Source organism: Squalius cephalus (genome assembly GCF_949319135.1).
Source record: "Squalius cephalus genome assembly, chromosome: 19".
Taxonomy (NCBI): Eukaryota; Metazoa; Chordata; class Actinopteri; order Cypriniformes; family Leuciscidae; genus Squalius; species Squalius cephalus.
The window spans coordinates 15,749,687-15,769,612 of NC_137140.1; the positions used below are offsets into that span (position 1 = coordinate 15,749,687).

The window sequence follows — 19,926 nt, forward strand, 5'->3', positions numbered from 1 at the left end:
CCCTGTAACAAGACACCGTCCTGCCAGTGTGTTAGCTTCATTTGGGATGTTAGTTTTGGGTGAAAGTTTCACAGTGAGTTTGCTGGATTATTCATTAAATAAATGAATCATTTGTGTGTGTCCGCTTGGTCCAGACGCTACAACATACAGTAACAGTAAACATAGCAGTGTATTGGCCAGGCAATACAAAATTAGTATCAACATCTAGATTGTTGATAGATGTGGGGGAAGATAAGGGGATCACACACAAAGAGCAGGGTCAAGCTGGAGAGTTTTGATATGTTCACAAAGGGGTTGCCAAAGCTTGATGAAAATGGTGCTAGGTCGGTGAAGAGAGTACCTAATTTTCTCCAGTTTCATAAAATAAAGAACATTTCTTATCCAGCGTGTGTAAGATGGAGGGTGAGGGCTTTTCCAATTCAAAAGAATTAAATGCCTAGCTAAAAGAGTCAGAAAGGCTACAAAATCTGAAAAGTGAGAAGGCAAAGAATGGCCAGGCGGGAGAACCCCAAATAAAGCTGTGACTGGACAGAGTGGGATATCCGCCGAGATAATGGCTGACAATGAGACAAAAATTTGTCTCCAAAAGGAAGACAGGGCAGGGCAGGACCAGAACATGTGAATTAAAGTGCCTGAACCAGAATGACACCTGTCACACTCCGAGTCAATAGACGGGTTAATGCGTGCTAACCTGGTCTTCGACCAGTGGGCTCTATGAACCACCTTGCACTGTATGAGCCTGTAACGTGCACAGAGGGAAGAGGAGTAAACCCTGTTCAGGACTGCCCTCCATGTCTCCTTGTTAATCTCAGTACCGATGTCTTGGGACCAGACAAGGCGTAAATCATCAGAGGAAGATTGCAAATGAACAATTATATTCACTCATTTACAAATTGACCCTTTAGTACAAGGATCCACACCCAGAATGGTGTCTAAATCTGAAGGGAGAGGTGCATTTGAAAAGTTGACCATTTTTTTTCATGATGTTTTATTAACAAGGTTCGGGAGGAGCACGATCAGATAATTAACACAAGTGGAGAGCACTCAGCAATCAATGGTGAGAGGTATATATACTCAGCAGTCTCACCTCATTCCATTGACAGTTTTGCAGCAGTTTAGTAGCTTCTTCTCAGCTCTGCAGCCATGTCTCAATGCCCAAGCTCTTCCTCTGACGAAGAAGCAAACTTTGCCAGGGATGCACCTGCGCATTCCACCGGTCCCACGACCATACCTCCTACGCCGGATGTTGCACCTGAGCACCAGGCTTCTTCACGCGGCCGCACACCGGCCCGAACAGCCCTGCGCTCACCAAGGCGCCGTGGCCAGTCTTCACCGCCCCCGGCAAGACTTCCATCTACTTCTCCAGCTTCCTCCTACCGCTCGGCCGTCCCGACGATCCCACCTATCGGGAAATGGACCGTAGCCGGATTAAGACAAGCACTGGGGACATTCAGACATACAAGCTTCGCGAAAAATGAACAAGGCGGAGCTGTATGATCTGTACGTTTCCTTACAGTCAACTCCCAAGACGACCCACAGGCAGAGCAAAGCCCGTAGGGCCCAAAAATCGCCTGCCCAGTCACCACTATCGTCTTCCCGCACAGGATCCGGATCGCTTCATCCACCAAGACGCAGCAACAGGCCTTCAGCGAGCCTGGGCCGCGCACCAGATTCCGCTATGGCATTCCCACCTCTCGATGAGGCCCAGCCCTCCACCATGGCTTCTGCTGCCACAGCGCAGCATGTAGCCGGGCCCAGCGGCCTCCCCACAACCACTCAGTTTTTTACTCCTGCTGTTTCTAACCCTTTTCAGTGGCCTCCAGCTCCCGTCACAGACATTAGCACGAGGCTATCACCGATAGCAGCACAGGCACATCCATTTCAACAGTCTCATCCAACAGGTTACAACCCCGCCCACTTTCAGTGGCCTGCAGCTCCAGCAGCTCAATCAAGCACGGGCCCGCCTCCGTTTGCAGCTCATTCACACAATCCTTCGTATTCTGCAACTAACTTTCCTTTTCAAGCCACAACAGGTCATCCAAGCGTGAGGCCGCCGCCGACATTCGCAGACCCGGCTCATACCCTTCCCAGCTCTATGTTACAACAAAAATCACCTTATTCTCTGTTCACAGCAACACGATGCCCGTGCCGTCCAACGCAGTCGCCATGGAACCACCACCAGTATCCCAAAACATTCGTGCACAGATCCTCTCAGGTGCGGATGTAGACCTTTCTTCTCTTCTCTCTCTACTCCCCTCAGCCGAACCTGACCATCAAATAGATTGCGGGGATTTCTCGGTCACCCTGAAAAACACAAACACTCACTCATCTCGCATTCTTTCATTTTCTGAGTTTTCAATTGCTTTTTCCCGTTACACTGAAATAATCTGTTCAGCTTTCCCCCACAGGCGGCGCGAACTGAATGACTACCAAACCATCATAGCCGAACTCGCGCTGTCCTATGGGGGTGGGCATTTTTACACTTACCACAAACTTTTTTCAGCCAAAAGTGCCGTGCGAGTCGCACAGTGGAACCAGTGCACATACTGGGGCGCACTCGACCAGGATCTTCACAGCAGGGTGTTTCTGGGCTTTCTCAAAACATCATATGTAAAAATCTCCAATCCGCCCTTATAGAACCTGAAGTCGTAGACAAACTGATCAAAAAAGAAGTTGAGTCTGGCTTCATGATCGGTCCATTCGACAAACCTCCATTTAATCTGTTTCGTATCAGCCCCATTGGAGTGGCTACAAGGAAATTCTCGGGTAAAAAACGTCTAATAATCGACTTGTCAGCCCCGCATAATTCCCCGTTCCCAAGCATAAACAGCTTGATCCCTCTCGACGAATTTTCGCTCAAATACCACGACATAGATCAAGCTATCGATATGATCAAAATCGCAGGTCAGGGTGCTTGGCTCGCAAAACTCGACGTCACATCTGCTTTCAAAATAATGCCTATCCATCCAGGTTCATGGCATCTTTTTGGAGTGCGCTGGCTTGGGAAATATTATTTTGCAGTACGTTTAACATTCGGATGCAAAAGCAGCCCGAAAATATTTGACATGCTATCAGAAGCCGTTTGCTGGATCTTGTCGAACAACTACGCCATTCCTTACCTTATTCATCTGTTAGATGATTTTCTAATAATCTCGCCTCCCGATGCTATCCCAGCCGTGCACATCCTCACGGTACAAAACGTTTTCTCAGAGCTAGGAATTCCTATCGCACAGGAAAAAACCATGGGCCCTGCAACATCTATCGAGTTCCTAGGAATTAATTTGGATTCAGACAAACTCCAAGCATCCCTCCCCAAAGAAAAAATCGATCGAATAATCCTCGTCTCTTCTACTTTCCTCGAAGAATCTAATTTTTCAAAACGCGAACTTCTGTCCCTGCTCGGACATCTAAACTTCGCAATGCGCATCATCCCACAGGGCCGCCCCTTCATCTCGCATCTCCTCTCACTCGCGTCCTCCGTCCACTCACTAGAAGACCGCATTTCTATAACCCAAGCATGTCGCGACGAACTTGGGCTATGGATAACTTTTCTAAATCAGTGGAACGGCCTCTCTTTTTTCTACAACAACCTTGTTTCATCCCCCACCGACATCCAATTGTTTACAGACGCTGCCCCCTCAATAGGGTTCGGGGGATTTTATCAAGGTCGTTGGTTCGCGGCTCCGTGGCCACCTCAGCTCCAGCTCAGCTCTATTCGAGCTTTACCCTCTCGTAGTAGCAGCTTTCCTGTGGGGAAAAGAATGGGCCGCAAGTAGCGTTTTAGTGCATTGCGACAATGACGCAACTGTGCATTGCATTAACAAAGGCCGTTCCCATTCACCCGCTCTGATGCCACTCTTAAGACGTCTCATCTGGATTTCAGCTTGCGACCAATTCATTATCATTGCTAAACACATCCCTGGGTCAAAAAACCAAATCGCTGACTCTCTGTCTCGTTTTCTGTTTCAGAAATTCAGGATGCTGGCTCCAGAGGCGGATCAATTCCCAACTCCAGTTCCTCGCTATTCAGAACTAATATTCCCGTAACCCATCCGTTAAAACCTCTGCTTGACGCATCACTCGACACTATCCTCCAAGCAGTATCTCCCAGGACCCTTCAATCCTACGTTACTGCTTGGAGATGTTTTAAAACGTTCCATGTCTCTTATAACTTGCCTTTCCCTGATTTCTCTCTTCTCTCAATCACCTCTTTTATCTCCTACCTTAATATCTCTAAGGGTCTGCAAGTCGGGTCCATCAAAGGTTATTTAAGCGGCATCCAGTTTTTTCATAAACTGATGTACGGCGCTCCCTCCTCTGAGATAAACAATTCACAAACCTCACTCCTGATTAAAGGGATTCAAAGATCCCAGCCTACCCGTCCCGACGCCAGGCAACCTATAACGCTAGACATTCTCACCAATTGTATTCACGCCCTTCGCACAGGCTACCAAACCCTGGATATCGCTCGCACACTCGACGCCATGTTTATCTTAGCCTTTTTCGGTTTTCTGAGATGCTCGGAACTCGCCATCACTTCCAAATTTGACCCAAAAATCCATCCCACCATCTCAGACTTATCAGTACTAGATGGCGAAACCATTTCATATTTGATCAAACAAAGTAAGACTGACCAAACCAAAAAAGGTCACTTCATCTACATTTTTAACCTCACTTCGCAAATCCAACCATACCAGTCAATTCTGGCATATCTGCAATGGAGAAGTTCTCAGGCTAAATGTCCTCTGGAACCCCTGTTCTTAGATGAATCCAAAAAACCCGTGACACGTTTTTGGTTCCAGAAACACCTCAAATCTGTTCTCCAACAGTCAGGCATTCCAGCAAAGAATTTTTCAAGTCACTCATTCCGCATCGGGGCAGCAACTTCAGCAGCCCAAAAAGGCCTCTCCCAACAGCAGATTCAAGCCCTTGGGAGATGGTCCTCCGATGCTTTCCAAAGCTACATCAGGACCAACCGGTTCCATATTAAAAAAGCTCACCAAACCCTCATCGAGTAAAAAAAAAAAGAAAAAAAAAAAAAAGAAAACCCTCCTCTTTCTCTTCTTTACTGTCTCTTCTTTACTGTCTCCTCTTTCTGTCCAGCGAGCACTGGTCTCACAGTGGACGGAGTGAGAACTTCCCAGTGGAGCACTTACATTTTCTCTTTCATCCAGCGATGCAGTATGAGAAAATCTCCTGGGCAAGCACTGACTTTCCTGTTTCCTTTCCGTCCAGCGAGCATTGGTCTCACAGCGGACGGAGTAAGAACTTTCCCAGTGGAGCACTTACGTTTTCTCTTTCATCCAATGATGCAGTGTGAGAAAATCTCCTGGGCAAGCACTCATTTTCCTGTTTCCTTTCCGTCCAGCGAGCATTGGTCTCACAGCGGACGGAGTGAGAGCTTTCCCAGTAGAGCACTTACGTTTTTCTCTTTCATCCAACGATGCAGTGTGAGAAAATCTCCTGGGCAAGCACTCACTTTCCCGTTTCCTTTCCGTCCAGCGAGCACTGGTCTCACAGCGGATGGAGTGAGTACCTTCCCAGTGGAGCACTTACGTTTTCTCTTTCATCCAATGATGCAGTGTGAGAAAATCTCCTGGGCAAGCACTCATTTTTCTGTTTCCTTTCCGTCCAGCGAGCACTGGTCTCACAGCGGACGGAGTGAGAACTTTACCAGTGGAGCACTTACGTTTTCTCTTTCATCCAATGATGCAGTGTGAGAAAATCTCCTGGGCAAGCACTCATTTTCCTGTTTCCTTTCCGTCCAGCGAGCACTAGTCTCACAGCGGACGGAGTGAGAGCTTTCCCAGTAGAGCACTTACGTTTTTCTCTTTCATCCAACGATGCAGTGTGAGAAAATCTCCTGGCAAGCACTCACTTTCCTGTTTCCTTTCCGTCCAGCGAGCATTGGTCTCACAGTGGACGGAGTGAGAACTTTCCCAGTAGAGTACTAATGTTTTCTCTTTTCTTCCAGCGACGCAGTGTGAGGAAATCTCCGAGGCAAGCACTCACTTTCCTGTTTTCTGTAAACTACAACCGCTCCCCGTTTACAGACCAACAGGGGCAGTGAGCCACCATTACGGGCCTTCCCGGTCAAGCATCCAGGCCCTTCTTGAGATACCAGCCCGCCAAACTCGGCACTCATTTGGGGGATCTTTAGTCCGGCGGCTGTCCTCTGCTTTAGCTTTGGGGGGAGTACTCTGGGTTCGGGCTGAACTCCGAGCTCGGAGCCCTCCCTCCGGACAGCACGCCATATGCGCATTAAACCTACCCATTCAAATTATATGTAAGTGTGAACTCGTGAAATGATGTTTTATTAACAAGGTTCGGGAGGAGCACGATCAGATAATTAACACAAGTGGAGAGCACTCAGCAATCAATGGTGAGAGGTATATATACTCAGCAGTCTCACCTCATTCCATTGACAGTTTTGCAGCATCTCTCCACCACCCCTTCTCCACACTTCTAGTACTAAACACTTACATACGGGGGGAGTACTCTGGGTTCGGGCTGAACTCCGAGCTCGGAGCCCTCCCTCCGGACAGCACGCCATATACGCATTAAACCTACCCATTCAAATTATATGTAAGTGTGAACTCGTGAAGTACAAAATCTCGAATTTGTAAATATCTGAAAAAATGTTTTTTGGAAATATTAAACTGAGAAGTCAGCTGTTCAAAAGAGGCAAAAACACCATCAATGTAAAGGTCAGCAATAGAAACCAACCCAAGGTCTCTCCAAGAGGTGTAAGCACAGTCTAAAATGGAGGGGTAAAACAACAGGTTAGAATGTATTGGGGATAACAGGGGGGTATTATGAAACCCGAAATGTCGCAAAAATTGGGTCCAGATTTTAAGACTGTTTTTAACAATTATATTATTTGAATATTTCATTGGGGACAATGTGTATGGGAGGCATAAAAGAGCCGCCAGGGAAGATGATTTACATGAGGCATTCTCGATATTCAGCCAGGATGGGGAGTTGACGGAGTTGCTTGGCTGGAACCAGTAAAGAGTGGTGCATATACTTGCTGCCCAGTAATATATTAGAAAATTAGGAAGAGCTAGACCACCTAATTGTTTTGTCTTCTGCAGAATGCCTTTTCGAATCTTTGGGGTCTTTTTATTCCAAAGAAAACTAGAAATAGAGCTGTTGAGTGTAACAAAAAAAGTATTTGGAATAAAGATAGGAATACACTGAAATAAATATAAAAATTTAGGGAGCATGCTCATCTTAATACAATTAACCCTACCGATCAGGGATATAGGAAGGAGAGACCAACGATTAAAATCCTGAGATAGACGATTAAGCAGTGGGACAAAATTGTGGTCAAATACTGTAAGTCTGAAAAGTTTTTTGTCACATTTATGCCCAAATATCTAAAACTTTGTAAGGAAGATCTAAAAGGTAGGGATGCTAATGGATAATTCAAGGCAGCTGTGTTGATGGGCATTAATTCACTTTTACTCAAATTTAACTTATAGCCTGAGATTAGGCCAAAATCCATTAGCAAATCAAGCACCAAGGGAATAGAAGTACCAGGCTCAGAGACATATAAGAGAAGATCATCTGCGTACAAAGATAGCTTATGCTCCAACCCTCCCCTTTGAATGCCAGCCATCGCACTGGATCTTAGAGAGATTGCCAAAGGCTCAATGGGTATTGCAAACAAAAGGGGGGAAAGTGGGCAACCTTGTCTAGTCCCGCGACCGAGGGAGAAATACTCAGAATAGTTATTATTAGTTCGAACATAGGCCAAGGGAGATGTATATAAAAGCCTAATCCAAGATATAAACTGATCAGGAAAGCCAAATTTCTTCAGTGTATAAAACAAATAGTGCCACTCAACTCTATCAAACGCCTTCTCAGCATCCATGGAAATAACTAACTCTGGTGTTTCATTTAAAGAAGAAGAATAGAGAATATTAAAAAGGTGTCTAATATTATGAAAAGAATGTCTATTTTTAATAAAGCCTGTTTGGTCAGTAGAAATTAAAGTTGGAAGGACCACCTCCAGGCGTCTTGCTAGGACTTTAGCTAATAATTTCACATCTGAACAAAGTAAGGAGATGGGGCGATAGTTGCTGCACTGAGAAGGACCTTTATCTTTTTTGAGAATAAGAGAAATGATAGCCTGCCGTAAGGAATGAGGGAGAATACCTGAGCTGTAAGACTCATTGAACATGTTAAGTAAAAGAGGTGATCATTTGTCAGAAAATGTCTTGAAAAATTCAGCAGGGAAGCCATCTGGCCCTGGGCATTTGCCATTCTGCATTAGACTAAGAGCAGACTTAATTTCGTTCAATGTAAGAGGACCTATCAAATTTGAGGAGATATCAGGATCAATGCAAGGCATATTGAAGGAATTGAAAAAATTATCGAATTGGGCTTCTTCAGCTATGCTTTCCGAAGTATATAACGAGAAATAAAAATTCCTGAACTCATTATTAATAGTTAGTGGATTAACTGAAGACCCCTACAGAGGTGGAAATTTGAGTAATGAGATGTGAAGCAGCAGACTGACGCAACTGATGGGCAAGCAATTTACTTGATTTATCACCGAATTCATAATAATTGCAATTCTTGTCTTATGAGTCTTATGTAGAGCTTCAGTTGCCTCGTTTGTACTAAGTAAGTCAAACTCTGTCTTTGTTGTCAGAAATTTAACAAAGTCATCTGAGTTTGTAGAATTAACACAATTAGACTGGAGGTCTGCCAAAGTATTCAAAAGATTAGCTCTCCTTTCATTGATTATTTTTCTCTTATAAGCTGAATATGAAATTATTTCTCCCCTTAAATAAGCCTTACATGCCTCCCAAATTGTCTTAGCTGAAACACCAGGGGAAATATTTGTGGAGATAAAAAGGTCAATACGATCATTAATGACAGAAATAAAATTAGAATCATTGAGAAGCAGAGAGTTAAAACGGCAAGGAGACCGGGACATTGAAAGGCTTGGTAAAGCGAGGTCAAATGTAGCAGCAGCATGGTCTGAAATAACAATAGTATTATAGATACATGAGCTAATCAATGGAAGCAATTTGTTATCAACAAGAAAGTAATCAATGCGGGAGAAAGTATGATGTACAGGGAAAAAGAAAGAAAACTGTTTTGTGCTAGAATAAAAAAAACGCCAAACATCAGAAATAGCATACTGCTCCATGAATAACTGAATCGTCCTGCTGGACTTAGACTGTGCACATGGCCTAGATGAAGAACGGTCTAAAAGAGGGTCTAAGCAGCAGTTAAAATCCCCACCCAGAATTAGCTGGTTGTAGTTCAAATCAGGGATGGAAAACAAAACTTTTTTGAAAAAGGCCTCATCATCCCAGTTAAGGCCATATACTGTACATTGGATAAAATCAAACAAACTCCATTGATCTGTCCTCTAAGAATAATAAAACGCCCTTTGGGGTCCGAGATAACCTCAGAAACAGAGAAAGGAACCAATTTATTTATGAGAATAGCTACCCCGCGGGACCTATCCTGGAAGCTGGAGTGGTAGAGCTGGCCTACCCAGCCCTTTCTAATACTTAGATGGTCTGCAGGCCTGAAGTGTGTTTCCTGAATAAAGGCTATGCTAGTATTCAGTTGTTTCAAATAATTAATAACTTTATTTCGTTTCACCGGAGAATTCAGTCCTTTGACGTTCCAGCTGGTGAATTTCAGTGCACCACGAGTTGCCATCTTGTTATTCATCACAGGCGTGGATAATTAATTCCCTGAACATAAGATTTCTGAGACCCCCACACCCCCACACAAACATCACAGCCAATAGTACACCTTGCTTGTAGCATATAAGGATATAAAGTGCTATAGTGATTGCACACAGATTGATAAAGGTAGAAGCAAAAAAAAACAAATAAAAAAAAAAAACACCAAGAGACAAAAACAAGAACAACCCCCACCAGCTGACAAGAACAGCAACTGGAGCCACTTTACCATAACAGGTTTCCTAACTCATTGTCCTCCCATAAAAGGTACATAACCTCAATAGTGATTATCAGAAATTACTGACAGACATTCCTCAGAAACAAATCTAATGTAAAATTTAAAGAAAATAAGAATAATTTTTTATTTTTTTAAAATTATATAACTTAGGCAAAAGGACAGTAAAACTATCTGTCCAAAATTAGCACACCATGTATGAATTAAGCTTAATCAAATAGCAGGGACTTTGTGGTGAACAAGTTCAATATAAAACAACTCAAATTTGTCAAGTTTAACAAACAATCCAATGTTAAATTCACTAAACAGCCCACATTATCCTTAACAAGAAGCTGAAATTAAGCAGCCTGCTCGCAGTATGACGGAGTCTAATTTGAAAATTAAAAGTTGTTTGTCTGTATGCCAAAATTAAAATCTAATTGCAAAACATTTATTATTATTTTTTATACCATACTGTAAATGAAATGAGATTTGAAGGGACCTTGTAGTTAGCAAGTTTGAAGAAAGAGAAAAAGAAACAACTTTGTCCAGTTTAGCCAAGTTTCTAGACTCAAATCCCTAATTCCTAATTGGCCGACGGCCAAGCTTACTTAAAATAATGGGGGAAAAAACGCCAAAAATCAAGACTGCTCATAGTAGAATACAGTCCGTCCAATTTACTTTGAGTCCAAGCTCTGGATGAAGTTGTTGGCTTCCGCAACCGAAGCCAGCCATTTCTTCTCACTGTTTGGAAGAGTAATTCGCAGTCTAGCAGGGAACAGAAGTGCAGGCTTGAGTCCGCGTTTGTACAATGACGACATCACATCCTTATACTCGGAGCGAAGTTTCAAAACCTCAGGGCAATAATCCTCAAAGATACGGATTTTGTGTCCTTCATACATCAACTCACCCTTTTTGCGAGATTCACGGATGACCAAGTCCTTCACTTGAAAGCGATGAAATCGCAAGATGACGGGTCTCGGTCTCTGCCCAGGCGCTGGTTTAGGTGCGAGGCTGCGATGAGCTCTATCTAGCTCGAGGTTAACACCTGAGATCCAAGGACATCGACCAGAAGCTGGGAAAAAAATGTACTTGGACGCGGCCCCTCGATTGACTCAGGTAAGCCCAGGATTCTAATGTTTTGGCGCCGGCTACGGCTCTCGAGATCTGAGACTTTAGCCTTAAGCCACTCGTTATTCTTCTGGAGCCCCGAAAACGTAGCTTTGAGTCGTTCAAGCTGTTGACTGATCTCTGTAGTGCTGGACTCAAGATTCCTGATGCGAAGATCATGATCTGCCACTGTGGACTGAATGTTGTCCAACTTCGTTGCCAAACTTTCGAAAGATGCTTTAAAGTCCGCGGCGATAGATGCTCTGAGGTCATCGTGTAAAGCACTGATCTCGGCTAGCGTAACGCTAACACCCGGCGAAGAGGCATCTTCTCTGTCTTTATCGACTTGTTTTCCCCTTCCTTTGGACATTTCAAGATTGAATGAAATCACGAAACGGTTATAAAACAAATACTGTCAGATGTCAACGAAAATGCTGAGGTTTTAGAGATAAACTTAAAAGTTTAGGGAGCGAGCCGCGCACACGTCTACTCCTTGTGCGCCATAACCGGAAACCCCCTAATCTTTCTTTCTAACTAATCTATCAATCAAACTTTTAACTACTTTAAACTTCAAACTACTTTAAACTTCAAACTACTTTATACTTCTTCAAATTCTCTGGTCCGGCTTTCTCAAGCCAACTTAAAGTTTGTTATAAATTATTATTATTATTATATTTCATTACAATGTATTCAGTCACTGCTTTGTTACATTTACTGTAACAAAAACTGTTCAAATGATCATAAATATGAATTTTACAAAAATTTTGTATATTATGTACTTGTGCATTTTTAGTACTATGGGCCCTATTTTAACGATCTGAAACGCAAGTATCAAGCGCGAAACGGAGGTAACTTTGTGGGCGGGTCTTGGGCGCTGTTGCTATTATACCGGCGGGATAAATGACTCTTGCGCCCGACGCAAATCTAAAATGGGTTGGTCTGAAGTAGCTTCATTATTCATAGGTGTGGTTTGGGCGTAACGTGAAATAAACCAATCAGAGCGACATCTCACATTCCCTTTAAGAGCAGGCGCGCTTGTTCCATGGCGGATTGCTATTATAACGGCGGATTTGCCAGGCGCACACCAGGAGCGGTTCACAGCCGAGGAGACCGACATTCTCATCAGGGCCATAAAAGACAGAGAAGTGACATTGTATGGGGATGGGAGAAACCCACCCAAATTAGCTTCGGTTAAACAGACGTATAAAAATTTGGGTAAATGTGTAAGCTAGATTTATGCCTATTTTTTCACATCTTCATGGTCACAACAATGATTTCCCTCGTGTGTTAATATTTTTCCTTGTAATAATGTATGGTTTTCTAAAAAGGATAACTGCTGCGTCTGTGTGTAGATGAGATAAGCAAAGTGTATGCGCGTTGTGCACACGCTACATTGATTATGGCCAAGCATGCACCCTTAAAATAGCATATGAATAACATGCGCAACGCGCCACTGACTTTAGACTACGTTTTTCCTGGTCAGTGGCAGAATTGGTTTCTAAACCTGCAAAATAGCACCAGGGAACGTTTGCCCCGGAACACGCCTACTCTTTGCGCTGAACCACCCCCGGGAGCGCAAGTTTATTTCCTAATTTACCAACGTGAGTCTGTGGAGGGAAAAGTCCGCTGTGCGCGGGTGCAAAATAGGAATGATGCATGCATCGGTGTACAAAGTCAATTGCGCTGGGTGCAAGATAGGGCCCTATATGTGTTTTATGAGAATACTGAGGTTGGACTGTCACAATATCCAAGACTTTCACTTTCATACTTATGTATAGTGACAATAAAGAATATAATGAAATATCCTTGAAGGTCTGTACCATCTAACAGCAAGACACCATTTGGTTGCAATTTTCATATTGTTTGAATTCTTCAGAATTAAGTGATCATTAATTGTGATGGTGTAAGTGCTAACAATGGGTAGCGTGATGAGTTTACCTTTACTCTTTTATCCTTTACTCACATTCATGCCATCCCAGATGTACTATATGACTTTCTTTCTTCACATTAACACAAACAAAGATTTTTTCAGAAAATATTCCATCGCCGTGAATCCATATACAGGTAGATTGTAGCCCATGTGCGTATGACAGTTGGTCAGAAGGTTGCTAACTTTGATTATAAGGTTAGAGTGAGACTTTCTTGATGGCTGAAAATATCCCACAGTGTTCTCTTTAAATTGTTACATCACAATCTAATCAAAGCATAAAAAAAAAAAAAACATTTAACATTATCAGGAAAAAACAAATATTCTCCAAAAGAATTGGACATTCATTATTATACAGTATTTTAATGTAGCCTACTACAATTATACCTCTAGACATTCATTCTCTCTCGCGCAGACAAATACTGCTCCTAAAAGCTTATGCTGACATAGTAGCAGTAGAAGATAAATACAGATACAATTAAAAAACAAAACTCCTAACTTTATATCACTAAAATTAAATAGGAAGCCGCTTACAGACGCTCACATGTAAACACAACACTGACCTCTTCACTTCCAGGTCAATCTGTCAATCAAACACCCAATGAGACCACATCGCTGTTAGCCCCACCCCCACGAGAGTTATGTGCCTGAGTGGTGAACGAAAACTCAGGGAGCGTAAACGAAAACTTCAGAAGCGTAAATGAAAACTCTGGAAGCGCATTATTAAGTACAGATCAGCGAAAGAAAAAAGAGAAAACAATTAGTAAAACATGCAGTGTATTGAAAACAAAGTAAAAAAATTTGCCTGCGATTTATTTTTTCCGGTTTCAAAGACATTTGATTAAGTTTCAGTTTATATTTTCATTCGTTTCTTGAAAAGTTTAAATTTTAAAGGCACAATAATAATCCCATAGGAATGGAGATGTCATGTTGTGTCCGACGAATTGGAATCTTGCTTAAGAGGCCAATCTACAGGGTGGGCCATTTATATGGATACACCGTAATAACATGTGAATGGTTGGTGATATTAAAGTCCTGTTTGTGGCACATTAGTATATGTGAGGGGGCAAACTCCTCAAGATGGGTAGTGACCATGGAGGCCATTTAGAAGTCCACAAACAGGACTTTAATATCACCAACCATTCCCATGTTATTACGGTGTATCCATATAAATGGCCCACCCTGTACTTTGAGTGTAAAGTAAACGAGTCTGCGATAATTGCATCAGCTTCTCTGACTCGCAACACGGGTATATAATGAGCAGAAGGTGCATTGCATCTTCGGGTTTTCGCTGAGGAGTCGACCCGGTGACTCGGCCACCCTGGGGTCACTCTCAATCTCACGTCATGACAGACGAATAGGAATCCTTACCAAAGCGCCACAGCTGCTGTCCGCCTTACAGTGCCCTGTGTAAGCCTCCTGATCCCTCCTGCCTATTAGGGATGCGATGGGACAGGACTCACACAGAGAATGTCAATCACTGCTGTTCCACATGACCCACTCAGTGAGACTGTTGGATAACACTGGGAAAGTGTGCCCTTTTGACTGGAAAGGAATGCTGCGGAGCCACATCCTACCCCGAAGTATTTATGTGGAGTTGTACATATTGGACTAACTGCAAACTTAGGTCTGACTGCAAATGGACTGTGTCGGGGGCGGCTCCAACTTCATTACAGGGGCTTCCCCAAAGGAAAGACAAGGGCTTCCGTTTAGGAACTACCATGGAGAAATACACATATGGGATCCCCTCTGTGTCACACATCTGGCACACAGCCTAGCACCGGTTCTCATGGATACATCAGTCGTAGGCCTTGTGCTGGATGTTCCTCCACGTCTGGCTGGATGCTCCTTCACGTCTGGCTGCTGGGGTGATGGAGGAACTCGACAGGTTTTTGCTGTGGAGAACATAAGCGCAACAGTACAGGGCACAGCAAGCCAACATTGAGCCGGGTGCTTCTACCTGTTTGAGGTGAGAACATGAATGGCCTGAAGCGACCGTGAAGCCAAGTGCTGAAGCGGTCTCATGTGAAGCAAACCAAGCAGTGTTACTGCGGCTACGGCTGCCATATGCCCCAGGAGCCTCAGAAACTATTTCAGTGGGACCGCCGTCCTACCTTTGTACGTATTCAAACAGTTCAGCACCGACTGAGCACATACCTCTGTGAGGCTTGCTGTATGTTTGACCGAATCCAACTTCATACAGAGAAAAAAGATCCTCTGCATGGGGGAGAGTTTACCCAGTTGACCCGAAGACCCATCTGGCTGAGGTGACTGACCACCAGGTCCCTGTGTTCACATAACTGATCTCAGGACTGTACCAGATGAGCCAGTCATCGAGATAGTTGAGTATGTGAATGCTGTGTTCTCTCATGGGAGTCCCGCCTCCGTGATTTGCATGAAGACATGTGGAGACAGGGACAGCCCGAAGGGTAGGACCTAGTACTGATATGCTCGACCCTCAAACACAAGGGAGAATCTAGACACGAAAGAACACGTCCTTCAGGTCTATCGCTGATATATCTCGGGGACGTTTCTGTGTGAGCATTTTGAACCATAGCTTGTGAAACCTCCGATACAAAACTAGCAGGTCCAAGATTGCCTGTAACCTAATGCCTTACCTGGGTACAATGAAGTAAGGGCTGTAAAACCCTGTCTTCATATCGGCTGGAGGGACCGGCTCCATCTCCGCTGGCAAGACATGGGCACTGACAGCTTTCACTGAAGTGAACCGGACACCCTTGAGCCTGGGGGGACACCGGGTGAACTGAATTGCATAGCCGAGCCTGATGGTCCGAATGAGCCAATGAGATGGACTGGGGAGCACTAGCAAGGCTCTCAGAGACCATGCAAGTGGGACCAAAGGGACCAAAGGGACCAAAGGGACCACAGGCAACAATGGGGCAGCGAGGTGGAACAAAAGGACTGTGCTGGGGGGGCTCTTTCTTCAAGGCGGCCCGCAGTGGGGTCTGAGTGTGTGGAGTAACCGTTACCTGGTTCCATGAATGGGCAGAGGGTGCATGAGAAGGCTTTGTTGCGTTCTCAAACTGCCAGCTGCAGCCCGCTGGTGATGGAAGAGGAGGATGAGAGTGGTTCGGTTTCGCACCGTCCATTGCTCTCCGTGCCCTCTTGGGATCCAGAGATAGAGGAAACTGCTCTCTTATTTGGGGCCAGCGGCGGAACAAAAACAGAATGAAACAAAAGATTATCCACCCGGACCTCCTCCGGGGAAGGGAGTGGTGCAGTCACCATCTCCCGAAGAGTTGTCCCCTCCATCTCCGGGTCGCCCATCTCAGGGCCTCTTGGACTTGCGCTTGCCGCCAGGCTTGGGCGTCCTGCCTGTGACCGGCTCCATGACGCTGTTTGGGGGAATTTAGAAACCTGACCTTGTCGGCATCTCTCATGTCAGCCAGACACCTGGATTCCTGGACAAAAGCCTGGACATCGCACGACCCAGAGACCCCACTGTAACCTTCGTTGCATGAAGCGCAAGGTCTGTTGCGGTACAAAGTTCTGGCAGAACTTCTGGATCATGACCACCCGTGTGCAGGTCCTTTAGTGCTTTAGCTTGATGGACTTGCAAAAACACCATAGCGTGTAAGGTGAGACGGCTTATTCACAAGCCTGGTAAGCCTTGCTGGTTAGACCAGACGAGCGCTTACAGGCTCAGGAGGGGAGACACGGATTCCCCCGTGAGGTGGAATAGGGCACCTTTGGGACACTGAAAACCAGCGTAAGCCACCCCTAGAAACCAATTCTCCAACCTCGAGGGCTCGGGACACGACTATTGATTCCACACGAGCCCGACCCTGTCGGCGGCATTAAGCATAGCCATCATCTCCGGGTCTGAGTCGGGCAACGCTACCGTTCCTGAAGGAGGCAAGGCAGCCGCATCGTCAACCCCAGAAAAGTCAGGCTCACCCTCTGATGCAGCGATCGACATCCAGTCATCGGGGGGAGCCCCGAAAGACACGACTGGTACACACCTTTGAGATGGTCCAGCATGTTCCTCAGGAAGCTCTGCTTGCTGTGGAGTGCAAGAGGGGTGAGGGGTCCTAGGGGGTTGGTTCCCCAAAGGAGAAGCCCTCACTGTGATCCTCAAGTGACCCATGCTACTCCCTGAAGTAAGCCTCTGTGGAGGATATGTGAAGCCACCTATTTGGAGGTTTTGGAGTCTTGACCGCAACTCTGAGATGGTCATCTTCCCGCAGTGGGTGCATGACTCATCCACGAAAGCTATCTCAGTGTGCCTAATGCCCAAACATGTGAGACAGCAATCGTGACCATCCCTCGGCACCAGGTAACAATCGCATCCAGAAACACATAGGTTGAATGTCATCTTTAAAAAGATGCAAACTCAGACCCGTGTAAGCTCTTTTAGGGAACTGCTTTTCTCTTGGTGCAGAAGCACACAGGGGAAAAGATTGTGGCAAAGATTCAAGAACCGCTCTGCTCCAAAGCGAAAAGCGTAAGATGCGGTGCACCTGCTGCTCATTATATATCCATGCTGTGAGGCAGAGCAGCTGATGCAATTATCACATGCCAATGTGCCTTGGCTCATTTAGTTTACACTCGAAGTAGAGAGGCCAGCGAGATTCCTATTCGTCAGTCACAACGTGACATAGAGAGTGATCTTTGTACTGTTGTATTGAAGTTGCATTTGACTTTATTTTGGGGCTGTCTATCAATTAGAAAAAAATTAACCACAGATCTATGTAATTAATCTCCTCTAACATTAAAATTTGTAAACATGAATATATTTTTCACATGAATCTCCCAATAAATGTGGAAACAACAAAGACAGTATTTTAAATATTTGATCATTTTAATTGTCTTTAATCAAGTCAAGTCAAGTCAACAAAGATTGTTTTGGCTGCAGGGCTCTCAAGTGTCACGCATTGAGCGTGACAGTCACTCATTTCAGTCTTTTGTCACGCACTCCCGCCACACATTGTATTTCTCACGCGGGAAAACTATTTATAATATATTTAATATGCCGCAGCGCCCAACATTTCTCTGGCCGCGCCACTCTCACTATGGAACCGGCAGGAATCAAGCGCGTCTCCCCTGGAGTTCTTAGTCGAGCCTGCCACTCATCAGCCAATCAAAAAAAAAGAAAGGGGCTACACAATAGCCAATCAGAAAATAGCACTATTGTATCTGGGTAAGATTTAACGCAACAACCAATGAAAAAAAGCATATCCTGGAGTTGTTCACGTGATTCTGCCCGAAAGTTTGAGATGGGTCTGTCTGCGGACTGCAAGAGAGGGGCAGGAAGTGGGCGTACCTTGAAGTTGTCCAAATCACACAGAACCACACGATATGTCAAACTCAAAATGAGATGTTGTAGACAAGATGCCAGCTCGTATAGAGACAAAGGTAAGAATACTTCCCCGAGATAACCGTGTAAATTGAAGTGTATAAGTCATATTGCCGCTTTTTACACTGCAGCAAGAGCAGAGCTAAGCGTTTGGAACTTTGAGCTTATCAATCTGTCTCGCTGAGTGTCCCACAGATGCCGGCAGCACAACACCAGCGGCAGTAGATCACCCTGGAGTGGTCATTTTCCATTATTAAAATGTAAATGCATGGCTAAGATGTCACCTAATAGATGTAAATGCATAGACGTCACCTAATTGATTGTTTTCTATACCAGTTTACGACTGTTTCCTCTTTATTTTTTGTGCAGCTGTGGTGCTTTTGAGTGATGATTCCTCATTTTGTCCTTTAAACCTCATTTTGTTGCCTTAAAAGATTAAAAGATTTTGTTATGGGTGTGCTTGTTGTTCATTTGTCTCAAAAGTATCATAATATTTGTTTGTCAGCGGTGCATTTAGCTGTTCATTAGTACTGTTGATATCAGTCAAAAATTTTAATAATCAGCAAATCAGGCATACAATAAGATGTTTAAAATTATTTATTTAAAAAAGAAAGAAAGAAAACAATACATTGCAATACATTATCAGTACCCTGGCACTAATGCAATTGCAGCTTGCTTTACTGGATACCAAAACAAGCATTTCTGTTCTTTAACAGCTATGAGTCAGTTAAATCAACTTTAGTATGTTCAGTTTATGTTAATCTCGTGCGAGAGCGATTCAAAAGCGATGTCTGTTCGCTCTAATTGCTCTCGCGGTACTTTGATATCATACACAGACTGGTCTGTGCAAGCGCTGCTTCAAGTTGAAAAATACAGTGAGCAACTTGAAGGGGGTGTAAATTGAAGGGGCGTGACTTGAAGTGGGCGTAACTTGAAGTCTTGCAGGCTGCAGACAGATTCTATTGGAAAGTTTCTTTCACATATAGAGGAAATCACTTCGAGCTCCGAGCATCACTTTGAGCACAGAGTAAGTCATGATCTCCTGTTTTAATGTTACAAAAAATCCACAACTTGTTTGACACAAATAGTGACAACTTGACTGCTGTTACAGAATGTTTCCCAGATAATTAGCATCAGTTTTTCATGAGTGTCTGTAACACCTGCTCAGAACAAGTAGTCTAGGCCTAGTCATATTTTCGTTATCACATGATGACTGACATATTGTCACATTATAAACATCTCTCTCTCCAAATAGGCTTAATAATTTTATTAGCACTAAATAAATTAAAGTGTATTGCATAGTTGATGTTATAGGTCACTTTTAAAATCATGTCTTTTATAATTATATCCTGTCCATGGATGCATTAATCATTTCATCTGTCTTTCTCTTTCAAATATGTCAGGTAGAACACAAACACCATCGCACACCTGCAGATGATAGGTGCGTGGGAAAAAAAGAGCATATAGGTAGGTCAAATCAAATAAAAAACAAAAAACTCCCGCACACTATCTATACTTGCAAAAACGTATGAAAAATATTTATTGGCAACGTTTCGGTCTCATGACCTTTATCAGGCACATGTAATTTTTTGAATGATTCATTTACGTTGTAAAAATAATTAGTTATTAATTTAGGGGCCGTTCT

At 44.0% G+C, this 19,926-nt stretch overlaps 1 protein-coding gene across 2 annotated transcripts in view; it reads right to left on the reverse strand.

Moving 5' to 3' along the window:
* Window positions 1-19,926, reverse strand: part of adprh (ADP-ribosylarginine hydrolase) — a 307,627-nt gene that overhangs the window by 30,581 nt on the left and 257,120 nt on the right. The window lies entirely within an intron of this gene.